Below are 27,705 nucleotides of genomic sequence, written 5' to 3'. Positions count from 1 at the left end.
GCTGCAGATGACGGTGGCGAGAGTGGACCCTCTGGGCCGTGACGCCGAGCCCTCCCCGAGCGAGCGCACCAAGTGGACCGACCCCTATACAGGGACCGTTAGAGAACAGACTCGGGAAGTTCAAGCGCCACGGCAGCCAGGACCAGGGGTCGGCTCAGGAGAGTGAGCAGGTGATGAGGAGCAGAGGAAGATCCGGAGAGAAACCAGGGAGACCAGGGTCCAGAAGCTGAGGGAGAAGGACGGAAGAGGATGGCGGGAACCAGGTAGAGGCAAACTAAAAAGGGAAGGAGACACAGAGGCTACCAGGAGGCACAGGCAGGAGTCTGAGAGGGAACACAGGAGACACAGGCGGGAGACACAGGGATTATCAGGCAGAAGGGATACAAGACACAAGGGGTTAACCAGCGCGGAAGCTTGCAGGAAACTAGCAGAGAGCGCGGCGTAGACATAAGAGAGGTAACTCAATCGTCAGGCGCCTCCACTGAGGGAGGGCGGCCTGAAATATCTGGTGGTGAGCTCTGATAGGTCAGGAGGCTGGTCCGGGTCAGGTCACGCCAGGCGGGTAGCTGACGGCAGAGGCGCGCGGCTTAACCCCCCGGCGCGTGCGCAGAGGCATAGTGCGCGCGGCCGAGGGAAGTGGAGGAGAGCGTCGGGACGCCGGCCGCCGGAAAGCGAGGAGAGCGGGGGCGCGCGTCTAGGACGCGTCAGAGGAGCGAGTCGGACCGGAAGCGGAGGTGGTGAGTATGGCAGCGGGAGCGGGAGTGGCGGAACGGGGAGCGGTGCTGACAGTACCCCCTCTCTTACCCTCCCCTCCACTGCGTCTGGCTAAAAACCTCTTAAGAATGCGTGGAGCATTGATGTTCTCCTGCGGCTCCCAAGATCTCTCCTCGGGACCAAAACCCTTCCAATCGATCAGAAAAAAGGTTTTACCCCTAACTTTTTTCGAGGCCAGAATGTCTTTTACTTCAAAGACATCATCAGACGTGACAGGAAGAGGAGAAAGGTTCGGGGCCGGGTGAAACCGATTCAAGACAACTGGTTTAAGGAGAGAGACGTGGAAGGAGTTGGGGACCCGAAGCGACGCAGGCAACTCCAGTTTGTAAGACACGTTGTTAAGACGTTTGAGAATCTTGAAAGGCCCAATGTAGCGCGGTCCCAGCTTGTAAGAAGGGAGCTTTAGCCTAATGTACTTGGCCGAAAGCCAAACTTGCTGACCTGGGAGGTAAGTTGGAGCATCCAAGCGTCTTTTGTCAGCGTGCCTCTTCATGCACTCCCCAGACCTCCTGAGAGCCTCCTTAGTCTCGGTCCAGATCCTAGAGAACTCTTGGGTCAGGGAATCGGCTGCAGGCACACCGGAGGAACCGGATATAGGTAGAGGGACACCAGGGTGCGTGCCAAAGACCACGAAGAATGGAGACTTGGCTGATGACTCGCTGGGATGGTTATTGTAGGAGAATTCTGCTCAGGGGAGTAGATGGACCCAGTTGTCTTGATGAGCGTTGGAGAACTGCCGTAAGTAGGACGCTAGCACCTGATTGACACGTTCAACTTGATCATTGGACTGGGGATGGTACACGGATGAAAAGTCCAGTTTTACCTCCAGAAGTTTGCACAGGGCTCTCCAAAATCGAGAGGTGAACTGTACACCTCGATCAGAAACAATATGCCGTGGGAAGCCATGGAGGCGGAAGATGTGCTGGATAAAAATCTTCGCCAACTCAGGAGCGGAGGGCAGCGCCGGAAGAGGAACAAAATGGGCCATCTTGGAGAAGCGGTCGACCGCCACAGGATAGTCGTAGATCCGGAAGAGTTAGGAGATCCGTGATGAAATCCAAAGCTATATGTTGCCATGGAACCGAGGGAATTGGGAGAGGAAGCAGGAGACCGGCGGGTGGCCGCCTAGGAATCTTGACCTTGGCGCAAGAGGAACAGGAGGCCGTGAAGGCAGTCACATCCTGGCGGAGTGAGGGCCACAAATAAAAACGAGCGATGAGCTCCAACGTCTTCTTGACTCCGACATGTCCAGAAATTTTAGAGGAATGTCCCCAATGCAGTACCTTTTTTCTTTCAGAGTCAGGAACGTAGGTCTTGCCGGAAGGAGGGGTAATCATTCTCACAGGAGCCACAGTGATGATCCTGGCGGGATCGATAATGTGAGTTGGTTCCTCCACCAGATCAGGAGACTGTAGAGTCCGGGACAATGCGTCCGCCTTGATGTTCTTTGTCCCGGGACGGAAACGCAATTCAAAATCGAACCGTCCAAAAAAGAGAGACCATCTGGTTTGCCGGTGGTTATGTCTCTGGTCTGACTGAAGATATGCAAGGTTTTTGTGGTCGGTAAAGATGGTAAACGGATGAACCGACCCTTCAAGAAGGTAACGCCACTCCTCCAGTGCCAACTTTATGGCCAACAGCTCGCGATCCCCGATGGCGTAGTTACACTCTGCCGGTGAGAAGGCCTTTGAAAAGAACCCGCAGGTAATCAGTCGGCCGGACGGGGACCTCTGTGAGAGCACTGCACCTGCTCCGGTGGAAGAGGCATCTACCTCCAGGATGAATGGCTTATTCGCCTCGGGTCGGTGCAGGACAGGTGCAGTCGCGAAGGCTTGCTTCAAACAGGAAAAGGCCTCTTCAGCCTCCGGGGGCCAGGATGAGGAATTGACGCTCTTGCGAGTGAGACTGGAGATGGGTTTGATGATGGACGAAAAATGTGGCACAAATTGACGATAATAGTTGGCGAAGCCAAGGAACCTCTGAATCGCCTTGACCCCCACTGGGCGGGGCCATTGCAGAATAGCCGACAGTTTCTCAGGGTCCATCTCCAGCCCAGAATCAGAAACAATGTAGCCCAAGAAAGGCAAGGAAGACCGCTCAAAGAGACACTTCTCAAGCTTCGCGTAGAGGCGATTCTCCCGCAGACGTTGTAGAACTAGACGAACACTCCTCCTATGGGACGCCAGATCCGGGGAAAAAATAAGGATGTCGTCCAGATACACCACCACGCAGGAGTATAACAAATCTCGGAAGATATCATTGACGAACTCCTGAAAGACCGCGGGAGCGTTGCAGAGACCGAAGGGCATAACCAGGTATTCGTAATGCCCGTCCCGGGTGTTAAAGGCGGTCTTCCATTCGTCACCAGGGCGAATGCGGATGAGGTTGTAAGCTCCGCGTAGATCCAACTTCGAGAAGATGCGGGCTCCCCGCAGCCGGTCAAAGAGTTCTGGAATGAGAGGCAAAGGATATTTATTCTTCACAGTAATGTCGTTCAGACCCCGGAAATCAATACAAGGACGGAGAGAACCGTCTTTCTTTTTTACAAAGAAAAACCCGGCTCCGGCCAGGGAGGAAGACTTCCGTATGAAACCTCGAGCTAAATTCTCACGAATATACTCGGACATGGCCGTAGTCTCTGCTGGAGACAAGGGATAAATTCGCCCTCGAGGTGGGGTGGTCCCGGGCCGCAGGTCAATAGGGCAGTCATACGGGCGATGCGGGGGAAGGACCTCTGCCTCCTTCTTATCGAACACGTCGGAGAATGCCCAGTATGCGGCTGGTAGAGCCTCAGGACCCGAGAAGGCTGGAGGGGGATTGGCCGGGCGGACAGACCCCAGGCACCTCTCTTGGCAAGGATGCCCCCAGCGGAGGACCTCACCAGAACGCCAGTCCAAGACAGGTTCATGTGTCCTAAGCCATGGAAGACCTAGCAGCACAGCATGGAAAAGGTTGGGAAGAACGTAGAAAGCGATCCACTCCTGGTGCAAGGCCCCGATTTGCACGCACACCTCCTCCGTAACCAGGGACACAGATTCTCGTAGGGGTCTTCCATCTACTGAGGCGATGACACGTGGAGTCTTCAGGGAAACCACGGGAATCTGGTACTTCTTCACCTCCTTCAACCTAATGAAATTCCCTGCCGCGCCCGAGTCCACATAGGCCACCTCCAAACCACGTCTCTGGCCCAAAACCAGCTGAATCGAAAGGGTAAGGGGATGAGAGGAGTGAGACACACCTAGATCGGCCTCTCTTACCTGCCCTAGGTGGAGGAGTTTCCCGGTCTCTCAGGACAGGAGCGTAGGAAGTGAGACGCGCTGCCACAATACAGGCACAAACCCTCCATCAGTCTCTCCTTACGGCGCTGTTCTGCCAACTTGACCCGATCCACCTGCATCGGCTCTGGCGCCGGACTGGAGGATGCCCCAGGAGGACATGGGCTGGACGGCCTGTGAAAAGAAGCAGATGGTCTAAGCGGTCTCCTATCCCTAGCAGTCTCCCTAGCGCGTTCCTGGAACCGGAGGTCAATTCGTATGGCCAAGGAAATTAGATCTTCCAAGGTGGTCGGGGTATCTCGCCCTGCCAGCTCATCTTTAATTTTGCCAGAGAGACCACACCAGAAGGCCCCAACCAAAGCCTTGTTATTCCACCCCACCTCAGAGGCCAAGGTACGGAACCGGATGGCGTATTGTCCGACCGTAAGAGTGCCCTGGGTGAGGCAAAAAAGAGACTCGGTGGCGGAAGCCAACCGTCCGGGCTCGTCAAAGACCTTACGGAAAGTGTCAGTGAAGGTCTGGAGGCTGGAAACTACGGGATCGTCCCGCTCCCACAGGGGGTTTACCCAGGAGAGTGCCTCTCCCTCCAAATGGGAGACAATGAAGGCAACCTTGGCCCGGTCAGAGGGGTACCGTTGGGGCAGGAGTTCGAAGTGCAACCTGCACTGATGTAAGAAGCCTCTGCACAACTTCGGGTCGCCGCCATACCGAGGCGGTATACCAAGCCTGGGAGGCGGGGAGGGTCCGGGATCAGAGCTGCGGGACGATTCGCGTCCGGCGGCCGACTGAAGGGAAAGCAGCCGATCGCCGACCGAAGCCATATATGAAAGAATATGGGACTGGGTGTCCCGTTGATGAACCAGCTCCTGCTGGAGGCTGGCCAGTTGGGAAGCGTTACAAGGGTCAGCGGCCTGCAAGGCCGACAAGCGGGAATCCATGGTCTTCATAAAAGACATAATACGGGTCTGGTTCTCCCTTAGGAAAACCAACTCCTTTTGGGCAGTGGCCCGGGCGGGGTCCATGGCCTGACTATACTGTTACGCTGCAGATGACGGTGGCGAGAGTGGACCCTCTGGGCCGTGACGCCGAGCCCTCCCCAAGTGAGCGCACCAAGTGGACCGACCCCTATACAGGGACCGTTAGGGAACAGACTCGGGAAGTTCAAGCGCCACGGCAGCCAGGACCAGGGGTCGGTTCAGGAGAGTGAGCAGGTGATGAGGAGCAGAGGAAGATCCGGAGAGAAACCAGGGAGACCAGGGTCCAGAAGCTGAGGGAGAAGGACGGAAGAGGATGGCGGGAACCAGGTAGAGGCAAACTAAAAAGGGAAGGAGACACAGAGGTTACCAGGAGGCACAGGCAGGAGTCTCAGAGGGAACACAGGAGACACAGGCGGGAGACACAGGGATTATCAGGCAGAAGGGATACAAGACACAAGGGGTTAACCAGCGCGCAAGCTTGCAGGAAACTAGCAGAGAGCGCGGCCTAGACATAAGAGAGGTAACTCAATAGTCAGGCGCCTCCACTGAGGGAGGGCGGCCTGAAATACCTGGTGGTGAGCTCTGATAGGTCAGGAGGCTGGTCCGGGTCAGGTCACGCCAGGCGGGTAGCTGACGGCAGAGGCGCGCGGCTTAACCCCCCGGCGCGTGCGCAGAGGCATAGTGCGCGCGGCCGAGGGAAGTGGAGGAGAGCGTCGGGACGCCGGCCGCCGGAAAGCGAGGAGAGCGGGGGCGCGCGTCCAGGACGCGTCAGAGGAGCGAGTCGAACCGGAAGCGGAGGTGGTGAGTATGGCAGCGGGAGCGGCGGAACGGGGAGCGGTGCTGACACCCTGTACTGTGACAGCACAGTGTGTGTTATCCCTGTATTGTGACAGCACAGTGTGTGCTATCCCTGTACTGTGATATCACAGTGTGTATTATCCCTGTTCTGTGACAGCAGTGTGTTATCCTTGTACTGTGACAGCACAGTGTGTTATCCCTGTACTGTGACATCATTGCGTGTATTATCCCTGTACTGTGACAGCACAGTGTGTGCTATCCCTGTACTGTGACAGCACAGTGTGTGTAATCCTTGTAATGTGACAGCACAGTGTGTGTAATCCCTGTACTGTGGCAGCACAGTGTGTGTTATCCTTGTACTGTGACAGCACAGTGTGTGTTATCCCTGTACTGTGGCAGCATAGTGTGTGTTATCCCTGTACTGGGACAGCACAGTGTGTGCTATCCCTGTACTTTGACATCACTGTGTATATTATCTCTGTACTGTGACATCACTGTTTGTATTATCCCTGTACTGTAACATCACTGTGTATTATCCCTGTACTGTGACTTCAATGTGTGTGTAATCCCTGTACTGTGACATCAATGTGTGTGTAATCCCTGTACTGTGACATCACAGTGTGTGTAATCCCTGTACTGTGACAGCACAGTGTGTGTTATCCCTATACTGTGACATCACAGTGTGTGTAATCCCTGTACTGTGACATCACAGTGTGTGTAATCCCTGTACTGTGACATCACAGTGTGTGTTATCCCTTTACTGTGACATCAGTGTGTGTAATCCCTGTACTGTGACAGCACAGTGTTTATTATCCCTGTACTGTGACATCAGTGTTCACATTAATCACACTACTATGATGTCACTTTGCAGTGTGCTGTGTGCATTATCCCTATGCTAGAACATCTATGTATATTTACCCTGTCCTATGACATCACTGTGCACATTATCCCACTACTGTGACATCACTGTGTGCATTATCCTTGTTCATGATGGAGACCAAAGTAATCACATTTTTTCATGTTCTGAACCTGCAGATTCAGGTGTCCATGCTGAAGTTTTGCTATAGTCCCCATTTTTTCAGCTACCTACATAATGATGGCATTAGACGTGGCTTTATGGCACCTCTTGTATTTACTTTTCCTTTAAAACCCTTCTTAATAAACGTTAGTAAATGGCGCTGAGCTGACATAGCAGACACAGCCCGTGGCCAAGAACTGCTCTGTTTCTAAGAAGAAGAAAAAAGCAAATACATTTCTTGGATTCTGCACAAACCCTTTAATTCCTTTTTTTTCTTCAAAAGGGAGGTAAATAAATATTTGTGGCAATTTCTTGCTTGAGAAATCGCTTTCAACCGCCACCATCTTCTTGCAAGCACCATAAATTATGTAGAAGCAACTGCGCCTTGAACATACATGCTCCTTAATAGACGAGCTCCAACCCTTAATCCCTAAAGGAGGCTAAACGTCATTCCGATACACGATACATAAACCTAATATATCATGCCGCATCTCCTGTTCCCAAGGGAACTGAGGAAAATAAAAGTGACCCCCCCGGTATAAAGAGTCGTTGATGTGAGGTGTCATTCCTAATTGGCACTCGGCTATTGTGCAGCAGAGTGGCACGTCTACAGATGGTAGGGACTCTCCGTGCATCTCTAGATATGGACAAAATAAACAGGATTGAGCATGCACCAGCACACGCCGCCACATATCCTAATCTAGCCTGGAGAAGGGCTGCGGAGCTCAATAGGTGCGCACGTGTCTTCGCCAGCGCCCCATTACAATTACCGGAATGGAATCGATAATTAGAAGTGGTCGCCTATGTCTCTGCCATGGACGGCTTCAGTGCATAAAGCTGCACATAGGCTCCTCCTGTTGATTCTGGCTGCCAATTAATGCATCAAAGTCTGGCAGCTCAGCAGGGGGCAGCGCAATTCGATGGGAGGGGTGGAGAGAAGCGCTCTTGTGATCTTGCCATTTCCCTCACATCCTCAACTTATACATTCTCTCTGGCTGGAATCGAATCTATTGAAGTTGTCTCCACAGTGACAGTGGCACCTGCATATTGTTCGCGGAGCACAAGAACACGCCAGGATTCTGCATCTGAAGTCTCTTGTCCTCAAAATGCTTTGTTCTCCCGGATCCTTATGTGAAAGATTCACAATGGGATCCATGGGTGATGTCTGACTGTCACATTTTGCAATTCCACATTATTTTTTTTTTCGCCAAGATGTAAGAAGGAGATACAAATATAGCCAAGACAGACGGAGCCATGTTGCGGCATTCAGTGTTTATGCCATATCTTTAACATTATAAGGATTGGTGCATTGGCCTTCTCTGGTTCTGGGTGACCATCCTATACCATCATTACATGGCACATGCTATTATCAGTGCAGCATCGCATTGTTGCTTTGTTCCTGATGAGAGGCAAGTTCCCTGAAACAGTTCTCTGGCTCATATCTCTAGTAATGTTAGAAGACTTGTTAAAGTGTCAGATATTGAGGGTGGTAACTAGAGAAGAGCGAATTAATCTGTAGGACACTGGTCTGGTGGCAACCAATGCAGTCTGTGGCTGATGGACAGGAGCCTTGCATACCACCTTCTACCTGCTGGCATCTCCGACTTCTTTTTGATTCTTAGGCGTGGTGAGATGTCAACATTGTTGTTGCACTAGGCCTACAAATCAGAAGAGGTGCCGGGAATGCCGCCAAGAAGGAGGTTTTCAGGGCTCCCATCCGGTGGCCACAGAATATTGATGCGGCCACTAGACCAGAGTCCGATGAATTTAGTTGCCATTCTCTAGTAGATAGCTCCTCCCAGATGGCATTTCACCACTAATTTGCCTACTTTTCCCAATGGAGCATTGCCAATAAGACTCCATATACAGCTGGTCTGCCTGAGGAGAACCAGTACTCATCAATGCTATAGAAAAACCTAATGTGATGCAATAAGTATTTTTTAAATGATTGTACAAACTAAGCACAGGCGCTCGGTGCACCCTTGTTGTGGCCAGCAGTTCAATGCACCTTCGTATCTACTTGTTTTCCATCTATTCCCATCCTTCTCAGACTTCTGCAAAGCCAAAGCTGTCAAAAGAGGACGGTGGAAATAGACGCAAAGCAAGTAGGTGGGAAGGAAAACTGAACTGCTCAGACACACCAAGGGTGCACTGATGCCTGTGCTTAGTTTGTACAATCATTTTGTGCTAACAGTCTCTCTTTAAATTATGTTTAGCACTAGAGCATGCTCGGATAACACTTTATCCCAGCCTGTTTGATTATCACTACTTAGGAGTCCAGAGAGCAGTCTTGCTCAATAATTGATATCCTTCCATTGTACATATAGATGCCAATCATTAATTAGGACTGCCCACTGGACTCTTCAGCTTACATTTGGCAGGGGTTCAAAAATAAAAGTTTTACATTTCTGGTGCAAAACTACATATGACTTAACTCAATTTATTCTGCCCTATACCCTGCTACCTGCAGCTCAAACTATTTAATATAATGAGCCCCATGATTTCATTCTGTACAGTAATGCTGCGATTCCAGGTTGCAAGCACCAGCTGGTAAGTGGCTGCGGCTACATCTGTGGGCATATTCTAATCACATACTACTAATAGTAATAAACTACTACATCCTACAGATGCCTAACAAGCTAGACTAGGATCATATCTGCACATAGGAGCAGAAAAAATGGACTTCAATGTTTTCTGTTACATGAAAGAAAATGGCGCCCAATGTTCCCCAAGGACTTTGGCCTTTCCTTATTTTTTATGCAGTCTTGATAAAATCTGTGGCTCCTACTGAAGTCTCCAAATGTTAAGGGGAAACTGAAGTTATCAGTAGAGTTGAGCAAATTTTTCAAAATTTGGTTCCGATTACGACCGGTGGCAAATATTGTTTTTTGCAATATTCGTCGAACACATCCGAACTTCATTGGAGTCAAAGGGAGTAGAAATGAACGAATATGTTTGAAATAGATTGTCAAACATAAATCCAGCACGATTAAGGTACCAATATGGCAAATTCAGATTCGGCAACAGATTCCGAACATATTCACTCAACTCTAGTCATCAGGGGGTTTTTTTTACATTGGTGTCTGAAAACAATTCAGCAATAAGTTCAATATCTGATCATGTAAAAAAAAAAAAGAAAAAAAAGAAAAATCCTCGATACTCGAGAGTAGAATAAATGCAAATATCATGAATTGTTGTGTTTATAGTTTGTCACTTTATTTAGCAAATGGATCAGATACAAACTTACAGCAGGCTTCTGTTTTCCAAGACCCTCATTACCCACTTTTCAGAAATGGCTAGAGTTTGAGACCAACTGAAAATAAATTAGAATAAAAGTTGAAATGGTTTTCCTGTTGATCATGTTTTTCACACTTCATGGCAGTTAATATCTGCTTTAAAGGGAACCTATCTTAAACTAGGGGTGTCATTAATTAGACTCCATTGTTGCAACCAATACTATATGTTTCATGCTCAAACACTTCTGCATAAAGAAAAACATACTATGAAGAGGCAGCCAGGTAAGCTGCGATTAGGGCAACTAGTCCAAGAGGCAAGTCCCAGGTAACTGCTTCCCACCTCACTCCACTTGACTGACAGATCTCCCTCTATACAAACATATAGGGACAGACCTGTCAGTCTAGTGGAACCAGATGTGGAGAAGCCATTGGGGACCTGGGTTGGACTAGTCACCCTAGTCGCTTTGTCCCAAGGTCGTCATGTTATCTGTGAAATGCCGCAGTGTTTCAGAGTAAAACATACAGTACCTGGCTACAATAACAGAGCCGGTCTTTGCTTTGATCAGCTGTGGTTCAGGCAGAATTCATTAACAATGAGGTTCACTTTAAAACTTGATTTAAAGTTGTTTTGAGTTAGTTTCAAAAGCTTTTTCTACCATGTGTCCCCCGTAGGCTGCTGCCAATCTGTGAAGCCAGTCTGTTCAGAAGTAAATGTGTGTAGATGGGTAGGTAGCTGGCTTAGTGATAGAAAACAAAGAGTGGTTATTAATGGTGCATACTCAGATTGGGCCAGGGTTACTAGTGGGGTACCACAGGGTTCTGTATTGGGCCCCCTACTATTTAATATATTTATTAATGATCTAGTGGATGGCTTACACAGTAAAATATCAGTATTTGCAGATGATACAAAACTATGTAACGTAGTTAACACAAAGGAGGACAGTTTGCAACTACAGACAGATTTGAGTAAATTGGAGAATTGGGCTGAAAAACGGCAAATGAGGTTTAACACAGATAAGTGTACGGTTATGCACATGTGAAGGAGAAACAGATGCTACAATTACTTACTAAATGGGAAACTGCTGGGGAAATCAGACATGAAAAAAGACTTAGGCATCTTAGTCAATAAGAAGCTAAATTGGAGTGCCCAGTGTCAGGCAGCTGCCACCAAAGCAAATAGGGTCATGGGATGCATTAGAAGAGGTCTGGGGACACAAGATGAAAGCATAATTCTCCCTCTGTACAAATCACTCATCAGACCACACTTGGAGTATTGTGTGCAATTTTGGATGCCGGTGCTCAAGAAAGACATTACTGAACTTGAAAGGGTTCAAAGGCGGGCTACTAAAATGATAAATGGAGTTGGTTCACTACAATACCCAGAAAGGTTATCAAAATTAGGTCTATTTACTCTAGAAAAGAGAAGACTTAGGGGAGACTTAATATATATGTACAAGTATATCAGAGGGCAATACAAAGATCTCTCCAATGAACTGTTTGTACCAAGGACTGTGACAAGAACAAGGGGGCATTCTCTTCGTTTGGAGGAAAGACAATTTCTGCACCAGCATAGAAGAGGGTGCTTCACGGTAAGAGCAGTGAGGCTCTGGAATTCTCTTCCTGAGGAAGTGGTGATGGCCAACTCACTGAATGAATTTAAGAAAGGAATGGATGCTTTTCTTGTGAGTAACTGTATAGAAGGTTACGAATAACAGAATATTATAGGTAGATGGTTGACCCAGCTTAGGGGAAGGAATTTTTTTCCCTATGGAGAAAATTTGCTTCTACTCTGTGGGTTTTTTGCCTTCCCCAGGATCAACAATGCAGAACAGCTGCACTAAAAATAGGCTGAACTAGATGGACATAAGGTCTTCCTTCAGCCTTCAAAACTATGTTACTATGTATATGTAGAATAGTGTAACCATTCCCCATGTCAGTAGGGGATGTCCCTATAGAATCTGACATTATTCAGGCAGTGGTTAGAGGGACTCATACCATCAACAAGAGGAAAAATGACATGCTGTTGTCCAAGTGACTCATCTATTTCCAAGAGAAACAACTGAGGAACAGTCCAATGCAATGTTTGTAGAAAAGGAGCTCTGCATTCTTATTTCATGAAAACCATAAATACCTAAAAAAGCAGACTACACAGGATGAATAGGGGTCAGCAAAGTATTTTGTGCAAGTTATTCACTTTATGCCATTTGACCTATGATAAGTTTTTAATACTAGAAGTAAGGACCATCTTGAATAGGGTCACCTTGATGTGGTAGGATGGCTTTTACATTTTTTTTTTGGCAAAATGATGTTAGCTAGTACCCTATGTCTTTTTCATGCAATATTGCTATTTATTCATTTACTACAGGGTATTTGCTCATTTATTATCTTAGGTTTTGTCTGTTTAGTGGCCAGTGTGAACAGGTACCTGCACGTTGCTGTGACGAGCGTCAGCTTGCGCTGAGTCGTTTTCCTTTTGAATGAGTGGACCCTCTGGGCCGTGGCACCCACCCATCTAGGGCGAGCTGACCTAGTGAGAATCCACCCTCTATACAGGGAGTGTCAGGGGCAAGACCAAGGGGGTGAGCCACCACAGCAGCTGGACCAGATGGCTGGCTCAGGGAAACAAGACAAGGCGAGACAAGACGTTAGTTCAAGGAAACTTCATTAAGGAACACTTCTGGGTACAACAGGTGCAAAACGTGAACACACAAAATACATAAAGCAAGATGTGTGCAAGGGCACGCCGAGGTCCAATGCATGAGGAACACATCAGGGTATAACAGGTGCAAAACGTGAACACACAGAGTACATAGAGCAAGGTGCGTGCAAGAGCACGCCGAGGTCCAAAGCATGGTACGTGCAGATGGTAGACAGAGGCACGAGGACATCGGACTCCGGACAGCAGGCAACGATCAACCGGGACATCAGGTTCTGTAGCTCTGAAGGTGATCGGCAGGTTCTGGACATCCGGTAAGCAAACCAGGGTTCCATGCAAGGAGACAAGACAAAGTTAGAAACAGGATGTGTGTCAACAAACACGCCCGGGTCAGGTTCACAGGACGGAGGCCTGCGCATGCCAAGGGGCATGCCAGGGACAGGTACAGGGACGGTGGCCTGCGCGTGCGAAGAGACACGCCAGGGAGAGATACAGGACAGAGGCCTGCGCATGCAGAGGACATGCCAGGGACAGGTACAAGGATGGAGGCCTGCGCGTGCAGAGGACACGCCAGGGACAGGTACAAGGACGGAGGCCTGCGCGTGCAGAGGGCACGCCAGGGAGAGGCACAAAGACCGAGGCCTGCGCGTGCAGAGGGCACGCCAGGGACAGGTACAAGGACGGAGGCCCGCGCGTGCAGAGGGCACGCCAGGGAGAGGCACAAGGACGGTGGCCTGCGCGTGCGAGGACACGCCAGGGACAGAGTACGAGAACAGGGTTAGGGCCTGTGGGTGCAAGAGGGCATGACAGGATACATGGCAAAACCTGCGCGTACTTTTATAGAAGCACGGGGAGGTATGCCAAGGGCAGGCGAGGACCTGCACGTGCTATAGAGAGCACGCAGAGCACAGTGCAGAAACAGCGTGAAGTGCAAGGAAGCACAGGGAGCACGGCTGGGGCACTGGCTAGCTGATCGGACTGCGGCACTGACAGACGGGCAAGACTCCAGCGAACCCGACTGAGGCATGGCAGGCGACACAGCTGTCACTGACCGACGAGCACGGCTGAGGTACAAGCAGGCGGGCACGGCTAGGGCGGGCACGGCTGAGGCACAAATAGGAGGCTAGGAAGGCCAGGCGCATGCAAAGGGCACAAGAAGCAACAGAGCAAGACAAGACAAGAAACAAGGAAGATCATAGGCAGAGTACGGAACCAGGAACGGAAGCATAGGCAGAAACACGGAGTCAGATCAGAGCGAGAACGGAGCTAGCAGCGGAGCGTAGGCCGAAGCCCAGAGCCGGGCCAAGGGAGAGCCTTGGGACTAGCCTAGAAACGTGCAAGAGAGCACAATAGGAAAGAGGAGGAATGGTGCGTGTGCCAGAGGGCACTACAGAGCACCATAGGAGAGAGCGAGGCAGAACAAGCAAAGACTGAGACCATAGGGAGGAACAAGGCAGAGCAAGGCAAGGTACGGAACAAAGCATAGCGAAAACAGGCAAGGCAGGGAACATAGAAAGTACTACAAGGCAAAGAAAGGCACTGACAAACATGGCACGAAGGACAAACACTAGACATGACACGAGACAAGAGACGGAGTACGAGCACGGAGCATGTGCAGAGACGCACGACAGAGCAAAGTGCAAGGGCACAGAATAGAGGGAGTGACCCATCAGACCAAGCAGCCATGCAGGGAAGCAACACAATACTCAGGCCCTGAGCATAGGAAGGGGCGGTCAGATATAGGGCATAGCACCTCCACTTCCGGTTCTGGACCAGCGAAGAACTTCCAGTTCAGATTCCTCCAGGATCAAAGGGAGCAGTCACATGATCAGGATTCCAGACATGCAGGGATGATTGCAGAACCAGTGCTGAAACCTAGGCAGCTCACATGATCAGAGTTCCAGACATGCAGAGATGATTGCAGAACCAGCCTATGATGGAGCATAGGAAGGACACATGATCAGGGGTTCTAGACATGACGAGATGATCACAGAAGGCAGAGCAGAATTGCAGGCATCCTGCAGCTCAACGGACATGAGGTGAGTGTGCACACTGCTCTAGGGAACATGCAAGATAGCAGACACGAGATGCAAAACTGACAAGGCAGACATGACAGACATCGCGGACATGACAGTTGCATGCACACCAACGTATATTCCAGTTCATTTCTTTACGTTTTTGTTTCATGTTTTTGCCCTTTTTGCAAATAAGGGGTGGCCTTACTTTTCTTGAAGCTGAAGATTACATTTATATGGCTTCCTATGGCTGGATGTCCATTAGTCGGGGTCTTGGTACTGCTCGGCCCTTATTTTTATTTACATTATTTGACATATGGTAAGGTTTTAATACTAGAAGTTAGGACTGTCCCAAAGAGGGTCACCTTAATGTGGTGGGATGCCTTTTGCGTTTTATTAATCAAAATGATGTTGCCTAAGCACCTTATGTTATTTTCATACACTATTGCTATTTATTTACTGCAGAGTATTATTAGTATGTTTTTAGCTTAGGTTTTCTCATGTTAATTTGTAGCGACGCTGCGGTTTTTGCCTTATCTGAGGACATAATCAGAGCAGTCGGCAGTCCTGTACAAATAAGAAAATAAGAATGTAGGGAATGTCACATAGTCACGCAGTCACATTCTAGAGCGGGAACATGAGATAAGGTGATAGAAGAGCACTATAGACACCTAATAGCTAGAAATGGCAGCTTAAGGGCAAATGGTTTTTGGTAAATTTACTATATCATATTAAAAGACACCAGTGCGTGACAGGCAGGTATATTGATTTCAATTTTGCACTGGGCTCTAGAAGCTTCAAGTTAAAGTTGTATTGTGGGTAGTACCCAGGATAAGGAATAATTACCGGATTTGCGGAGACAGTTTGCCAAATGGAAGGTTGGGTTCCTCTGTTGTAATGAAGCAATGTTCGTGCAGGTGCACCGAATCTCCATCCAGTCTGATAGTTTGATGAACAGTGTGTTAGGTTTTGCGGATCGCACCAAATATAAATTATGAGAAGGTGCAATTGTGGCGCCCCAGAGGCTCAGTCGCCACAGAGGTACTGCACCTTCTCCTAAGGTGTAGTGCCCCACCATCTGGGTAAGGTGGGAACTCCTTTCCACACTCCAACACTCGCACCCCACACAGCAGGGTAGTTCTGCACAACCACATTGCGTCTCCTTGCTCAGAGGGTAGCAGAGCACCTTTGGTGGTTCCCTGCTTGGAACACTGGACGTGCTGGGAGGTGGGTGGAGTTAAGATACATAAAAGAGTGGGACAGTGTAGGATCAAGGGGTCAGTCTGACAGGAAAGTCGGGTAGGAAGTCACTCAGACAGGAGTGCTGCAGCTGCCTCAGTGATCTGAGCCAGCTGGCACGGGAAAGGAAAAGAAGGAGAAAGACGTAGGACTGAAACCTAAGCTTCCATAAGAAAGAAAGACAAGTACGGAACGAAGGAGTAGAGAGAACAGAGAGGACGTGGGTTAGAAGAGGAACCCTGCCTATAGGTTCTCAGCGCAAGGCCAGGGCCCGGTCCCCGAGGTTGTATGGACACTTATGGTTCTGCAGCAGACACCGGTGGAGTAGTGGGCTGTAAATGCACTACTCCCATCTAAGACTTGGGGCACAACAGCAATTGGATAGAGAGCAGGGACTCAGGATGAGGAAGTCCCTGAAGCAGGCTACAGCTGTCTGCCGTACAAGTAGAGTTCTTGGGAACATCAGTCAGGAGGAACTCCAGTGTAACTCAGTACTAGGAGATCTTCACACTTTGAGGCGCTATAGAGGAGTCGTTCAGAAAGGTACATGTTGGCGGAGTGTTGGAGGGGAGAATACTAACTTGCCCGGAGGTTGATTGAGTCTCTGACCCGGAGGACACGGCCCGGAGGCAGGCACCTGTGTGTGTGTACAACGGACTGTGAGTAAAGCTTTGGAACTACAAGCCCCGGTGTCCTCCATTAATTTGTGCGCTAACACATTCAGCACCGCTACAGTTGGGTACCATTCTCCACACCGCCTGCACCTCTCCTCTTCCATTGCATCCACGCTGCCCTGGGGCTACAGCTTCACCTGTGGGGAGCTACACCATCTAGGCTGCAAAACACCACCAGCCCCAGAGGATTTGCATGCAGCGATGGCCTAACATCCTACTTGCCGAACACCACAGGTGGCGTCACAAACTATTCCATTAACTACATTCCACCATTTACATTCCCCCATCGATTTGGGCGCCCAGGGCCACGGACCGGGTCACAGCTACTGTGACACATCCCGCTGACACCGGCCCGGTACCGAGTACCCCGCAGCCCTGGGAGGGTGACCCACAATCGCAACCCGGGGTCCACCGGGATGGAGGAACCGCAGCTAGTAAACAATGGAGGAGTGATGCTGCTTGAAAGCACCGTAAACACACAGAGTTTAAAGTCACTCCGTGTGGAAAGCGTGCAAAGTACCTGCTCGGTTGCTGCACAGAGCGGTATTAAAACAGAGAGCACTATATCCTGTTAGACGTCACAGGGATATAGCAGGTAATATTACTAGTTGGGGTCCTTCTAATCTAACTTCCACCAAACTAGGCTGGTGTTTGTGCTTGCTCTGAAACTCAGCTGTGCTAACTGCACACACGACTGGAATCAGATGCTAAGTCAAATGGGAGTTCCCACCCTACACTGCCTGCCTAGACATAGTTGCCATGCTAGTAGTGGCACATGTGCACACAATGCGGAAACGTATCCACTGACACAAGCATAGCATAAAGGATCTTAGCTCCGCTTAAGACCAGTCAGACAGGACCTTACTCGTGGACCAATGCAGAGCTGCCACCTCACCCAAGCAGCTGATGAGCGACCACCAATGAGAGGCCACCACCTCACAAGCATGCTCAGTAGGGTGATTCCTAGACAGCCTCAGGAATGTCTAATCGCCGCTGCCTATTGCTAGTTACTATAGCTTTGGCTGGAGAGCCAGCAGTAACAAAGCAAACAGCATGAGTTTGAGCAAGGCGCAAAGACCAACGTCTTTTCTGAGCAGCATCCACTGTGGCCGAGGCTGAATGGGGGACCGCAGAAGGAGATAAAGCTTGGGATCCACCCTGTGCAGCAGGAGAATGGGAGAATCCCGGCGCTTAACATTACCCCCCCAGCAAGCCTCGCTACGCTCGAAGGCTGCAGTAAGCTGGGGGGCACGAATGTGCTCAACCGGCTCCCAGGTCCTATCCTCCAGTCCATGACCCTTCCAGTCAACCAGAAGCCCCACCAGAAGACTCAGGAAACCGAGACATGTGAACGCGTTTTAAGAGGGAGACGTGAAAGGCTTCGGTAATATTTAGGTGTGGATGAAGGCTCGGGTGATGCACTACTGGGTTCACCTGCTCAAGGACTTTAAAAGGACCTAGATAGCGAGGAGCAAATTTAGAAGACTCAACGTGCAACTTGATATTACGGGCGGAGAGCCACACTAAATTGCCGGGCGCAAAGACAGGAGCAAGGCGGCGATGCACTTCGGTGGAGACCCTCATTCTCTCCTTAGAGGCCTTAATGGCATCCTGTGTGCAGTCCCAGATGTCACAAGCCTGCACAGCCCAGTCCACCACCCTAGTGTCGGAAGACGAAACGAGCATGGGTACGGGGAAACGCGGACTGACCGTAGTTGAGGAGAAATGGCGTCTGCCCTGTAGATTCGGAGACGGCGTTATAAAGGGCAAAATCCGCCCATGGCAGTAAAGATGCCCAGTCAGCATGCCTGGCAAAGACAAAATGTCACAAGTATGTGACCAGAGTCTGATTTGCCCTCTCCACCAACCCGTTCGTCTCGGGATGATGTGCCGATGAGAGATTAAGCTCAATGCAGAGTAGCCAACAGAGCTCTCTCCAGAACTGAGAAGCTAGATACAGTTGTGGCCAAAAGTATTGACACCCCTGCAATTTTGTCAGATAATACTCAGTTTCTTCCTGAAAATTATTGCAAACACAAATTCTTTGTTGTTATTATTATCTTCATTTAATTTGTCTTAAATGAAAAAACACAAAAAGAATTGACGCGGTCAGGATCGCTGGTGCATCGCTAAGTGGTCGCTAGTGAGCTGCCACACAGGCAGATCTCACCAGCGACATCGCAGGGGTCGGGGGTCGCTACTTACCTGTCAGACGAGGCGATTCTGACGTCCTCCCGCCCGCGTCCACGCGTCGCTCGTCTCCACAGCAGGAAGCCCAGCAGGAAGCTGACGATGAGAAACAGTCCAGGACGTTCTCGCGCGATCAGCGATAACCAGCGGGGGAGCGGTTGGAGGTAAGTATCAGACATAGCGATATCGCTAGCAATATCGCTATAACGTCACAAAAACCAGTGACGTTATAGCGATATTGTTAGCGATATCGCTTAGTGTGACAGACCCTTAATTCCACACTAAACATAAAAAAGAGGGTGGACAAAAGTATTGGCACTGTTCGAAAAATCATGTGATGCTTCTCTAATTTGTGTAATTAACAGCACCTGTAACTTACCTGTGGCACCTAACAGGTGTTGGCAATAACTAAATCACACTTGCAGCCAGTTGACATGAATTAAAGTTGACTCAACCTTTGACCGGTGTCCTTGTGTGTACCACATTGAGCATGGAGAAAAGAAAGAAGACCAAAGAACTGTCTGAGGACTTGAGAAACCAAATTGTGAGGAAGCATGAGCAATCTCAAGGCTACAAGTCCATCTCCAAAGACCTCAATGTTCCTGTGTGTTACACTGCTCCGCCATACTCACCCGACCTCCGCTCTCACGCCGCAGTCGGCCTCCGCTCCCACGCCGCATCCTCTCTCCACCCGACGGCCACGGAGGTCACCTGAGACAGGCTCGCGACCGATGCCTTCCCTGAATGCTATGCGCATGCGCCATAGGCCGCTGCCGCGCCTCCTTCCTGCTTCTTACGCTCCAGCTGTGCCCTGACCCGGAAGCACCTTTGAACCAATGGCTGACTAGACAGGGCCATATCAGGCCGCTTCCCCCTGGGGGAGGCGCCTGATCGCTGTGTTTCCTAGCACTTTGGCCTCGCTTCACCGTGTGCCCTCTGCTCCTGCAGTTCCGTTCTCGGCTGCTCCCCGCAGCCGCCTCTCAGTTCTGCTACCTGTGTTCCTTGTTCTCGTCCGCAGCCCAGCCTCCGGTTTTCCTGCCTTCCTACTACAGTCCTGTCTCCAGTGTTCCTGCCGTCCTACTCCAGTCCTGTCTCCAGTGTTCCTGTCGTCCTACTCCAGTCCTGCCTCCAGTGTTCCTGTCCTCCTACTCCAGTCCTGCCTCCAGTTCTCCTGCCGTCCTGCTCCTGTCCAGCCTCCAGTGTTCCTGCCGTCCTACTCCAGTCCTGCCTTCAGTGTCCTTGCTGTCCTACTCCAGTCTCAGTCTTACTCCGGTCCATCCTGAGCCGCCCCTCTTGGTACCGGCTACTCCTAACGGTCCCTGTATAGGGGTCGGTTCCATCTGGCAGCTCGCCCGGGGCCCCTCGGTGCCACGGTCCAGAGGGTCCACTCCCGGAGGTTCCTTCTCCAGACCACCCACGCTAACACTGTGTCTACCGTGCGCAGTGTCATCAAGAAGTTTAAAGCCCATGGCACTGTGGCTAACCTCCCTAGATGTGGACGGAAAAGAAAAATTGACAAGAGATTTCAACGCAAGATTGTGCGGATGTTGGATAAAGAACCTCGACTAACATCCAAACAAGTTCAAGCTGCCCTGCAGTCCGAGGGTACAACAGTGTCAACCCGTACTATCCGTCGGCGTCTGAATGAAAAGGGACTGTATGGTAGGAGACCCAGGAAGACCCCACTTCTTACCCCGAGACATAAAAAAGCCAGGCTGGAGTTTGCCAAGTTTGCCAAGTTTGCTGAAGCTTTTTGGGCAAAGGCATCAACATAGAGTTTACAGGAGAAAAAAGAGGCATTCAAAGAAAAAAACACGGTCCCTACAGTCAAACATGGCGGAGGTTCCCTGATGTTTTGGGGTTGCTTTGCTGCCTCTGGCACTGGACTGCCTGACTGTGTGCATGGCATTATGAAGTCTGAAGACTACCAACAAATTTTGCAGCATAATGTAGGGCCCAGTGTGAGAAAGCTGGGTCTCCCTCAGAGGTCATGGGTCTTCCAGCAGGACAATGACCCAAAACACACTTCAAAAAGCAATAGAAAATGGTTTGAGAGAAAGCACTGGAGACTTCTAAGGTGGCCAGCAATGAGTCCAGACCTGAATCCCATAGAGCACCTGTGGAGAGATCTAAAAATGGCAGTTTGGAGAAGGCACCCTTCTAATATCAGGGACCTGGAGCAGTTTGCCAAAGAAGAATGGACTAAAATTCCAGCAGAGCATTGTAAGAAACTCATTGATGGTTACCGGAAGCCGTTGGTCGCAGTTATTTTGTCTAAAGGTTGTGCAACCAAGTATTAGGCTGAGGGTGCCAATACTTTTGTCTGGCCCATTTTTGGAGTTTTGTGTGAAATGATCAATGTTTTGCTTTTTGTTTCATTCTTTTTTGTGTTTTTTAATTTAAGACAAATTAAATGAAGATAATAATACCAAAGAATTTGTGATTGCAATCATTTTCAGGAAGAAACTGAGTATTATCTGACAGAATTGCAGGGGTGTGAATACTTTTGGCCACAACTGTACACTGTTTGAGTTGCTGTTTACTATTAGCCCCTGATATCCAATTTATGCATTGATATCCCATTCATGAATTTGCATTTGCACCTCATTATCTCTTATGCTATACCTCATACTACCACATTACTCTTTTTTCTCTTATTGTAATATCACCTTTTTTTCATGTTTGTGGTATTTACACCTTGTCGTCACCAGCCTATTGATTATTGTGCAGTCAGTATCGTCCCTTGTGTTGTGCCCCTTTTCACTGGTACTGCTCCCCGCCCTTTTCTGATTTTGTTGTACACTTTCTAATAACGTTTCTGTATTTTGTAATATTGGACATGTCCTCGGCTTCTTCCTTTTGCTGTCTATTGTAATTCCGAGTTGTTCTCTATCCAAGGGTGCACTGTCAGTGTTTATTCATTTTGACACGTTGTCACCCGAAACTATTAGTTTGTGTGCACTTTGCCTTGAGTTTAATGTTGTATTTGCAAATAGAGCAGATTCTTATGGTCTGTGAACACATGGAAGGGATGCCAAGCTCCCTCCAGAAGGTATCTCTATTCGGAGAAAGCCAACTTCATGGCCAGTAACTCCCTGTCCACGATAGAATAGTTCCTCTCCGCCGGTGAGAAGGACTTAGAGAAGAAGATGCAGGACCATTTCCGACCGTGAGCATCCTTCTGATATAACACAGCTCCCGCACCGACGGAAGAAGCCCCCACCTCCAAGATGAAGGGCTTATTGATATCTGGCTGATGTAACACAGAAGCCTTAGCAAAGTGAGACTTTAAGGAGACAAAGACCTCAGAAACCTCCTTAGTCAATAGCTTAGGATTAGCTCCCTTCTTGGTGAGAGCTACCAAGGGAGCCGCCAGAGTAGAAAAGTGGGGAATGAACTGGCGGTAGTAGTTAATAAATCTCATAAAGTGCTGCACCGCTTTAAGGTAATGTGGCTCCTGTCAGTTCAACACCAATTATACCTTGGCAGGATCCATAGCCAAACCCTTGGATGAAATGATATACCCCAGAAATTGTAGGGACTCCTGCTCAAAGACACACTTCTCAAGTTTTGTGTAGAGAGAGTTGGCACATAAGAGTGTTAAACGCAGTCTTCCATTCTTCACCCTCTTGGATGCGTATTAGATTATAGGCGCCACACAGATCTAATTTGGTAAATATCCTAGCACCAGTCTGTCAAACAGCTCAGAGGTAAGTGGCAAAGGATATTTATTTTTAACAGTGACAACATTCAGACCCCTATAATCTATGCAAGGACAAAGCTCCCTGTTCTTCTTTTGAATAAAAAAAGAATCCAGCTCCAGCAGGAGACAGACTTCCTAATAAAACCCCTCAACAGATTCTCCTTAACCTACTCCGACATCACCTCAGTCTCCAGAAGGGACAAAGGGTTCACACGAACATTAAGAGGCTCTACCCCGGTATTAGATATATCGGGCAATCATAGGGACGATGGGAAGGCAGCGTCTCCTCGGACTTCTTAGAGAACACTTCCGCATACTGCCAATAGTGCTTGGGAAGCGAGGTTAGATCTGCAGAAACCTCGGACGACCCAACCAGAACTTGAGCCCTGAGACATTGTCCTTCGCATGACCTACTCCATCCCCGTATACTCTCCGTAGCCCAATCAATATGGGGTGAATGGTGACACAATACCTCGTCAATACCTTCGGGGATGACCAGCAACGAGATTATCTCCTGGTGTTTTGGAGAAAACTCGAAAGTAAGCGGAATGGTCTGATGGGTGATTTGAGAGGATAAGGCAGAACCATTAACCACTCGGATGGTAACGGGCTTAGAGAGCATCACTAGGGGTATTGCATGCCGTTGGGCGAAGGAGGAGGACATAATATTACCCTCTGACACCGGAGTCCACGCAAGCCTCTGAAGGAAGTGAGGTCAAACCATAGGACAGTGTCACCTTAAACATTAGTTTGGAGGACACGTCCGATGAATCAGCGTGCTCCCCCAATAGCCACTAGAAACGGATGTTCTCCCTGACGCCTGGGACACCTGATGGCGAAATGACCTGCCTGCCTACAGATAAGACAAGTTGGAGGAGGATGTACGGGACGGGATTTCACCTCCACCCAATGACCCACCAGAGACTCCCCCCAGTACATTAGTCCGAGTCAGAGACCCCAAAGGATTGGTAAAATTTGGTGCCAACCGAATCCTTTGCCTACACTGGGCTCGTTCCAGCACACTGAAGGTCGATACGAGTGGATATGGCTATTAAATCCTCCAGTGTAGTTGGAATCTCTCTAGTGGCCAAAGCATCCTTCACGTGGTCTGCAAGGCCCTTCCAGAACACTGGGCCAAGACCTTATCTGGCCACTCCAGCTCGGAAGCTAACGTCCTAAACCGAATAGCAAACTGGCTGGTCAGAACAGAGTCCTGTGTCAAGGCCAGGAGTTGGAGTGCTGCATCATGGGTAACCTGGGGTCCTAGAAAGACCTGTTTCATGGCACCCAAAAAACAAGAGGCACTCCGGACCACCAGGTCCTTAAGTTCCCATAACGGCGTAGTCCACTCCAACGCACTGTCCATCAAAAGGGACACCACAAATCCCACTTTGGCCCATTCAGATGAGAAACGTGAACTCAGTAGCTCCAACTGGATCAAGCACTGGTTCACGAATCCCCTGCAAGCCTTGCTATCCCCAGAAAACTTATCGGGGAGCAGGATGTGTGGAAAACACTGAACAGGAGTCGCAGCTAAAACCCTAGTAGCGGCTTCACTGGCTGTCTGCACTGCTACTGTGGATTGATCCACAGCTGAGGTTGCATGCTCTAAAGCAGACAACCTGCTCTCCAGCTGCTGGATTTTCTATGGTAGCTGCTGCTCGTCCGCCATTGCTAGCCAGACCCTGGTGCTAAGATACTGTACTGTTAGGTTTTGCGGATCGCACCAAATATAAATTATGAGAAGGTGCGATCGCAACCTGGGGTCCACCGTGCAGTGATGGAGGAACAGTAGCTAGTAAACAATGGCGGAGCGATGGTGCGTGAAAGCACCGTAAACACACAAAGTTCAAAGTCACTCCATGTGGAAAGCGTGCAAAGTACCTTCTCGGTTGCTCCACAGAGTGATACTAAGGCTTCTTTTACATTTACCGATTTTTTTTGCGGCCCGTTTTTGCGGGCTATATCGCCACAATTTTCATGGTCTGCCGCAATAACGGACCGCAAAAAAACTTGCGGATCGCCGTTTTTCATGTTTCCAATACTATAGAAGAAGTATTGGGAAAAAAAACAGCGTTCCGCAAAACCGGAAGTGACGGTGCACCGCAAAAACAAACGGAAGTTTGTTTTTGCGGCCCCATTGATTTTCAATGGGGGCCGTGTCCGTAAGCCATGAAAAAGATCGAGCAGGCTCAATCTTTTTTCAAGGCAGCAAATACGGCCCTCAAGGTTGTACGACACACGGCGCACCGTGGAATTTTTGCTGCCCCATAGAAATCTATTGGGGCTGCAAAAACGGCCAGCAAAAGCAGAGTAAATGTAAAAGAAGCATAAAACAGAGAACAATATATCCTGTTAGACGTCACAGGGATATAGCAGGTAATAATACTAGTTGGGGTCCCTATAACTTCCCCCAAATCTAGGCTGGTGTTCCCACCCTACTCTGCCTGCCTAGACATACAGTCGCCGTTCTAGTAGCGGCACACGTGCACACAGGGTGGAAATTTATCCACTGACGCAAGCATAGCATAAAGAATCTTAGCGCGCCGACGTGTGCTCCAAAAACCCTTTTATATGCTCCGCTTAAGTCCAGTCAGACAGAACCTTGCTTGTGGACCAAGACGGAACTGCCACCTCACCCGAACAGCTGACAGCCGACAACCAATGAGAGGTAGCCACCTCACAAGCATGCTCAGTAGGGTGATTCCTGGACCTAGACATACAGTTGCCGTGCTAGTAGCGGCACATGTGCACACAGGGTGGAAACGTATCCACTGACACAAGCATAGCATAAAGGATCTTAGCTCCGCTTAAGTCCAGTCAGGCAGGACCTTGCTCATGGACCAATGCAGAGCTGCCACCTCACCCAAGCAGCTGATGACCGACCACCAATGAGAGGCTGCCACCTCACAAGCATGCTCAGTAGGGTGATTCCTGGACTTAGCCTCAGGAAGGTTTGTTCGCCCCTGCCTATTGCTAGTTTACTATCGGTTTGGCTGGAGAGCCAGCAGTAACAAAGGGAACAGCATGAGTCTGAGCAAGGTGCTGATACCAATGTCTTTGCTGAGCAGCACCCTCTGAGGCTGAATGGGGGACTGCAGAAGGAGACAAAGCTTGGGATACAACCTGTGCATCGGGAGAATTCTGGCGCCTAACACAGTGTAGTATACTTTTGCACAATAGTACTGCTTTTAACCATTTAGATGCTGCTGTTGATAAATGACAGCAGCACTTAAACGGTTGGGCTGCTGATGCGTGATTGAAGCAGTAATATCAACTCCCCACTCCCACCCCTCCATGAAGCGACCATGAGTTTAAATGGGATGCAATGCCAATTGAGGGACTAATGAGGTTCCTGTGGCTGCTATTTTGCTCCTGTGACTGGGTTTTATGAGATATCACTAATTTAATTACATTGTATTTATATAAGCTATAAAATGATCGGAGGTTCGAGTCTCCTAGGGAGACTGAAAAATAAAGGGAGATTAATTTAATTTAAAAATATATATAAATGACAAAAGTTAAAAAATGTGCATATCTGATATCGCTGGATCCTTAAAAGTCCACACTATGAACATATAAAATTAATTAACCCAAATGGTAAACTGCGTAAAGAAAAGTTAATTGAAAACCCAGAATGTTTTTTTTTCCTACTGTAATTCTCTAAAAAAAATACAACTAAAAGTGATAAAAATGTATGTATGTGGGAGGGTGGACTGATACGTGGACCTGTCTGATGGAAGAAAGATAAAATGTAAAATGTGCTGTGTATAATACTTTATTATAACTTGTTTATGTGTATGGGGAAAACAGCAAGAATTAGTTAGAGACGGTGTAGTAATGAGTTTTGGCCACTAGAGGGAGACACAGGATGGTGAGAAAAGGACCTAACAGCAGCTGAAGCTAGGAAACGCAAAGTCATGGTGGGCGGAGTTACAGGAACTGAAAAGGGAAATTCCAGAGAAAGAGAATAAAAGGAGGGAGAGTCCCAGAGAGAGACAAACAGGGGGGTTGGGCCTGAGAGGACAGCTGCAGACGGAGGACGCCTGGGGTACCAGACTGCTGGACACCAAAGGGGTAGTAAGTGTCGCAGCGGACGGATGGACTCGAAAAGGGGAAGCGCTGTGGCTGAAAGTGAAAGAACCTAGAGGGTCGTCGCATCAGAAAGGAGAGGGAGGATAAACCACAAAAAACTTTACTGCATAATGAACAACATAAAAAAGCCAAAAAATGATGGCAAAATTGATTTTTTTTTCATCTCACACCATTTTTCCTGCTCTTCATTATATTATATGATGTCGTTCAAAACTACAACTTGTCCTGCAAAAAACACCGGTGGATGGGGAAATAAAAAAGGTATGGCTTTTTGAAGAAAAGGAAAAAAAGGAGAGTGCAAAAAAGAAAGAATAGCCCTGGATTAACACTTTGAGTGCTTTCCCCTTACACACATACTCGGCATGCAATGTACCCCTACCTCGTGGCTTCTATAAGACCCCTTAAGAGAGTAGGCACACCCTATTTTAATGGGTAATTGGCTGAGTTCTATGCCACATACCGCACTGGCGGCCGTATAGTGCCAGCCTAAAGCATGGTGGCAAAGTGAAAAAATCCCATATAATCTCTGCAATTACCAGTTGCATATTACACTGTGTCCACTGATCCAATAAAGGAAATTCCTGCAACATGAAGCAAGTTGGCAGTGGCGGGGGTATGACATATTTGGCATGGGGCTATATACACGAATCCTATAACTGAATACAATAAAATGCCTTGTGCTTGAGTAGCAGGGTCGTGGTTTTGGGCATTGGTTCCTCGTTCTGTTGCCGTGTATGTGTCGCTGCTTGTCTTGCACTGGAAGAACCACAGGTAATAAGGATCTGATTAAAAGTGCTGCAGGCTGTGCGCACAGACTCCCAGTGTTACCTGTCTGAGCCACGATCGAGGTCTCGTTGACCTTCTTGTCGCTCTTACAGGAATGTTATCGCTCAGCCATCATCTTCTTCCTTCCGCATATGCAGATTATCTCATTCCTTGTCATTTTCTGGCTGCCGCAGGATCTGTCTTCAGTGACTCCAATATTAACAGATCCATATATTTGCACTATTATCACTCCCCTAGAGTAGGGAATTACAAGTCTAGCAATTTTCCAA

Source organism: Dendrobates tinctorius, unplaced genomic scaffold, assembly GCF_039654945.1.
Source record: "Dendrobates tinctorius isolate UK_male_01 unplaced genomic scaffold, ASM3965494v1 ptg000086l, whole genome shotgun sequence".
Classification (NCBI taxonomy): Eukaryota; Metazoa; Chordata; class Amphibia; order Anura; family Dendrobatidae; genus Dendrobates; species Dendrobates tinctorius.
The sequence above is the reverse complement of the archived record's forward strand: the minus strand, read 5'-3'. Positions refer to the sequence as shown.